Source organism: Epinephelus lanceolatus, chromosome 2, assembly GCF_041903045.1.
Source record: "Epinephelus lanceolatus isolate andai-2023 chromosome 2, ASM4190304v1, whole genome shotgun sequence".
NCBI classification, from domain to species: Eukaryota; Metazoa; Chordata; class Actinopteri; order Perciformes; family Serranidae; genus Epinephelus; species Epinephelus lanceolatus.
The window spans coordinates 45,429,450-45,435,727 of NC_135735.1; positions in this window are offsets into that span (position 1 = coordinate 45,429,450).

Consider the following 6,278-nt stretch of genomic DNA (forward strand, 5'->3'; position numbering starts at 1 on the left):
CATATGGCAGATGCTCTAAAATTGGTTGCCAGATTTTTAAAAAAAAAGTATTGTTCCCCCCTAAGGTAGCAGAGAAGCTTTCCATTGGTAAGACCTTATAAATTTCTCTGTACCACTGCGTTACTGTTGGGGGTTTGTCTTTAATCCGTTGGAACAAAACACATCGTCTAGCTAGTAACAGGAGTTTTGTTATAAGAGTACTGAGAGGGGTTAAGATCGAGACCTTCTAGAGAGAATCCCAACAGAAACAATGCAGGTTCCCTTTTAATGTCCATGCCCAAGATTGTACAAAGCTCTTTTTTAATATTTTTCCAAAAACGTGCAATAAAAGGGCATTTCCATATTAAGTGAAAATAAGTTCCCAACTCTTTCTTACATTTTTTACACATGGGAGATATATTGGAGTTGCATTTATTGAGAAACTGGGGTGTACGTTGTAGCCTGTGAAATATTCGGTATTGGCTCTCATTTAACCGATTACATAAGAATATTTTACTTGACAATGAAAATATCTTAGACCACTCTTCCTGGCTAGATTGGATTCCTAGGTCCTTCTCCCATGTACTAATAATTTTATCAATGTTATATTTACCCAAGGACTGTAGCTTCTGATAAAAAATGGAAATAGACTTATTTGTAATATTTGGAATGAGAAGAAGGTCATCAAGAGTACTTATCATCAGGAAACTTGCAGGCAAAGAATATAAACTGTCTGATCTGTAAATATGCAAAAAAGAATGTGAAGGATATTCCATATTTAATCTGAAGTTGCTAAAAGACATAATTGTTTCTGCTTCAAATAGGTCTCCGATTGTTTTAATACCCTTTGTAAACCACTCTTCAAAAACCCCTTTCCTTTGTCCAGGTAAAAAGAAATTATTGTTAATTATTGGTTGAAGAGATGATGAAAAGTTTTGATGACCAGCCATTTTAGAAATATCATACCATGTTTTTAATGTATTGCTTACAATTAGATTTTTTTAAATATTTGATGGGAGTTGTACATTACCTGACAGATAACTTAATAAGGAGTGGGGATGGCAACACCAGGAGTCAATATGGGATTTTTTGGTTTCTAAAAAGTTGTGTATCCAATTATACATTGTTTGGGCATGGCAAGTTATATGCCCAGTTATAATGAAGAAGACTTGGTAAGGCTACCCCCCCTCTGTTTATAGGAAGTTGTAGTGTTTTAATTTTCACTCTGGCTTTCCTCCCATGCCATAAATATCTGGAAATTGACTTTTCTATGTCCTGAATTGCGGTTTTTGTAATATAGAGAGGGAGCATTTGCATTGGATAAAGAAGCCTCTGTAATATATTCATCTTTATCAGGCTCGCTCTGCCCAACCAAGATAAGGGTAAATCCATCCAGCGATTTAGATCTGTTTTTATTCCTGCAATAATATTTGTAAAATTTTGTTCGTAAAGATGGTCGAGATTTGCAGTTATTCTAATTCCAAGGTAGCTAAATCCAGATGGTGACCACTTAAAAGGGAAATCAGAAGACTGGTTAAGATTCCCTAAGGGGAGAGCTTTGGATTTCTCAAAATTAATTTTGTAGCCTGAGATTTTAGAAAATTCATTTATAATAGAGAGGATTATAGGGATTGAGGATTCAGGATTTCTAACAAAAAGCAGAATGTCGTCTGCGTAAAGTGCAATTCTGTGATCCACTCCCGCCAATTCAACTCCATTAACTTCTTTATGCCTCCTAATCATTTCTGCTAATGGCTCAAGAGCTAGAGCAAAAAGGAGGGGTGACAAAGGGCACCCTTGGCGCGTCCCTCTCTGGAGATAGAATGGGTCTGAGCTATGTCCATTTACAAGTACCTTGGCCATCGGTGTTTTATATAGAATTTTCACCCAATTGATAAAAGTATCCCCCAACTTAAACCTTTTCATTACATCAAATAAATACTCCCATTCAACCCTGTCGAATGCCTTTTCTGCATCTAACGATATGGCAAGAATATTGGTTCTAGTGGTTTGTGAGTACTGGATAACATTCAATAATCGCTGCATATTTGTATGGGAGTGCCTATTAGTAATAAATCCTGTTTGGTCGTGGTTAATCAAGTTTGGAAGGAATCTCTCCAGCCTGGTGGCAAGTATCTTGGCCAATATTTTACAGTCTACTCCCAGTAGACTGATAGGTCTATTGGAGGAACAGCTCTCAGGAGGTTTGTTCTTTTTCAATATTAGAAATATGTGAGCCATATTGAGGGTGGGAGGAAGACATCCATTAGTGAATGACTCAGAAAACATATTGGTTAAGGATCCCACTATATAATCTGTAAACTGTTTATAAAATTCTGAACTGAACCCATCTGGTCCTGGTGCTTTCCCCCCTTGTAGGTTTCCAATAGCCTCCCATACTTCCTGTTCAGAGATTGGTGAGCATAAAGTTGTCCTTGCATCTTCAGGCAGAGTTGGCAATGCTATTTTGTCTAAAAAACTGTTACTCAAGGTAGAGCTATATTTGCATTCAGATGTGTATAACTTTCCATAAAAATCCTTCATGATTTGGATAATATGTTTTGTTTCAGAGTGTCTCACACCATTTTTGTCTACAAGTGAAGGTATAATATTTTGTTCCTTTCGGCCCTTGACTAAGCGAGCCAATAGCTTTGTTGCCATGCTCAGAGAACTTGTGTTTTGCCTGGAAAATTGCCTTTTCTGCTTTTTCAGTAAGAAGCTGGTCAAGGGAGGAGCGAGCAGTTTCAAGTTTCTGTCGATTTTTCTTAGTAGGTGAGGATTTAAATTCAGTTTCTAGCTTGTTTATTATATCTTCCGATTCAAGCTGTGCCTTAATTTTTTTTTTCCTCTTAGCAGAAGTATATGAAATAATAGTCCCCCTCATAAAAGCCTTGGCAGTTTCCCATAATATTGATGCAGATACATCTGGAGTACTGTTTGCAGATAGAAAAATGTCCCACTGTTCTTTAAAATATTTAATAAAGGAAGAGTCACTGAGCAAAATGGGGTTTAGACGCCAATGTCTAGACAAGGGGTCATGATATGGAGGGTCTAATTCTATGCTAACTGAGGAGTGATCAGAAAAGACACATGGATTAATCCTGCATAAATTAGTACGATCTAAAATAGGTCTTGATACAAATAAGTAATCGATTCTTGAGTAGCAGTTGTGTGGACATGAATAGAATGTAAAATCTCTTTCTTTGGGACTTGTTATTCTCCATGCATCCAGTAATCCTAATTCAGAACGCAGTTCTCTTGTTGCCTTTAACATTTTTGTTGGTGTTAATTGTTTGGGAGGATTATAATCCATTGCCATATCAAGGCCACAATTGAAATCTCCCCCCAAGATTGTATAATTGGTGGTTATGGATGAAACATCAGCCAAAAGTACATACACATTCGGCGCATAAACAGACCCTATTAACACATAGTCCCCAAAAAGAAAACCTGCTACTAGAATATATCTTCCATTTGTATCTGATAATATTTTATCAATGGTAAAATTGAGCTTTTTATTAATTAATATTGCTACTCCCCTGCTATACGAAGAATAAAATACCTGTCCAACCCATTCCCTCTTAAGTTTTAAATGTTCAGTGTCAGTGAGATGTGTCTCTTGTAACATAGCTATTCCAGTATTGTTTTTCTTTAGTCTACAACCTACTTCCAGGGCTAATCCAAATAAAATAAAATATACCGATTGTTAACAACTGTTATAGGTCAACACAATTCACTAACAGACAAGTGGCCACATGCATACAAAGAAAAACCAAATAATATATATGTATATACACATAAACGCACAGGCCCACATACATATACGCACACACACACGCATATATACATATACACATGCACACATACACACATGCATATACATACACATACACACATACGTATACATAGACACGCATACATACGTACACACCCATGCATACACATGCAACCATATACACATACATACATGAATGCATGTACACACACATACTGGCCCATCCACACATATGCACACACACACACACCCCTCCAATCTGTGTCATATGTCTGTTTCACTGTCCTCTTAGTTTTTCCAACATTGTTTAGTCTATAGCAAAACGACAGAGAGTCTCACAGAGGCCGGCCCGGAACATGTATAACGTAAATATCGCCATGATAGTCTTTTTGTCCTGTAACATGAATAAGTAATAACCAAAACATTCATCACATGGCTACGTCTAACGTCAGCATGCTCGGAGTTATACTAATGTCCCGAGTTATGTTAATGATATAAGAGATAACTTAATAATCTTCAAGCCCACCATATTCATCCAGAGGACTGAAGAAACGACTCTGCCTCTTCTGCTGTGTTGAATCTGCGCTCCGTAGTAGTCCCATCAGATCCACGGTGGAATACCGATAAAGTAGCCGGGTACCTCATCTGGAATGGGATGCTGTTGTTGATGAGTTGCTGGCACACTTTGTTGAATTCACGGCGATTCTTCCTCACAGCTGCAGAGAGATCTTGTTGTATGAAGAATGTTTGTCTCTCGTGCTGAAGACTTCATTTACCCTTGACTGCGGCCATGATTTTAAGCTTGTCTCTTGAGTTGTGGAGTTTAATTATGACCAGACGATTTCACTGCTCCCTTGGTGCCAGGCTTCTATGGGCTCTGTCGATCTTTATGCGGCCTTTCTCCGTCTCCAGCCCAAGGATCCTCGGGAGCCAGGCTTCGAAGAATTGCACCGGTTGTTTGCCTTCTATTCCTTCTTGGAGGTTGGTGATACGTATATTATCTCGTCTGTTCCTATTTTCCATGCCATCGACAAGCTCAGTCAGGACTTTTATCTGTGTCTGTGATTCTTTGAGTTGTTGTTCTAAGTTTGTCACTTTGTCTTCCACGGTGGATACTCTCTCTTCAGCATCAGCAATACGCTTGGCTTGAGTGTCAAGCTTGTTACTTATGCTTTCCAGCGTTGCATTAAGATGAGACAATCTCTCATCCATTACTTTGCTGATGTTTGTAGTCACCTCGCGGATTTGCCGTGTCCAAATTGCCCGCAGCCTCCATTGTGGGTGGCTCACTGCTAACCGCAGCCCCGTTGTTTTCCGCTGGAGTCACTTTTTTAAGTTGTTGTCTTGTTACTCTTGTCGGAGCTGTTGGCTTCTTAGACACATTCACATTGCCACTATGTGGTAGTGTTGTGGTAGTCTATATATTGCGATCTTTAGTAAAAAAGAAATGAATTGTTTGCGTGGTGGTAGGAGCTGAGCTGAAACGCGTCTACCCAGCAGCCATCGCGGCAAGTTTCTTTTGATGCTTGCCGATTTCCTGTTCTTCTTGAGGATCACTGCCATACACTGTTTAAAGGTGGCTGCAGTACGGCGCTGCGCTTGTTGGACAGTTGAATCATTCCACAACCAGAACCCATTTATTACCATGACCATCCAGATACACTGACAAATATAAAGCAGCAGCCAACAGTGTAAGAAGACAAAAAAAGGACTAGCACTGAGTCCTAACTGGATGCAAAGTGAGCAAGTGTCAGCGGCTCTATTAGTTTTATTCCTGTCGCTCACGTTGAAAGCACCGCAATGGATGAGGAATGGCCGATTCACAAGGTTGAAATGAGGAGTTCTGTATGATACCTCCTCATTTGACTACAAAAACCTACACAAGTTGACATCTGGTTGGCGGGAGATCACTAGGGAGCTGAAAGCCTCAGGTAAGTATTGTATGAGATGCTCAGCAGAGCTTGTTAGCAAGCTAGCTTGTTTTACAAAGTGGAGATGGTGGTACGATATAGTATGGAAGCTGTACCAATGATATCTATTAAGTTACCCGCTATAGTATTTTTGTGAATATGAATAATAAGGATGTACATACTCGCCAATCTTTTCAGTGAGACCAACTTTGGCATGACATGACAAAGTTCTACATTTAATAGATCCAGTGTGGACAGAGAGTTTCCGATGTAGGCCTAACACGATTTGGCACAATAGGGGGACACTTGCTTGCTGTTATAACACCATGTACAATTGTTAAATACAGTACACAAGTCAAAGAGGCTGGTGGGTTCACATTTCACTGGAGTTGTACCTTGCATAATTCCATGTGACAAATAAATGATTGATTGATTGATTGATCAACAGTTGGCCTATTTTCTAGAAGACTGATTTTCTTAAACAGATTATTTCTGTCGACACAACATGAAACGCCACAAGTGCACACCAACAACTTAGTTTAGCTGAAACCTCTGAGGTGAGTTTAAGAACAGCTTGTTGTCTGTTTTAAATATTAACCTAGGCAACACTGTCT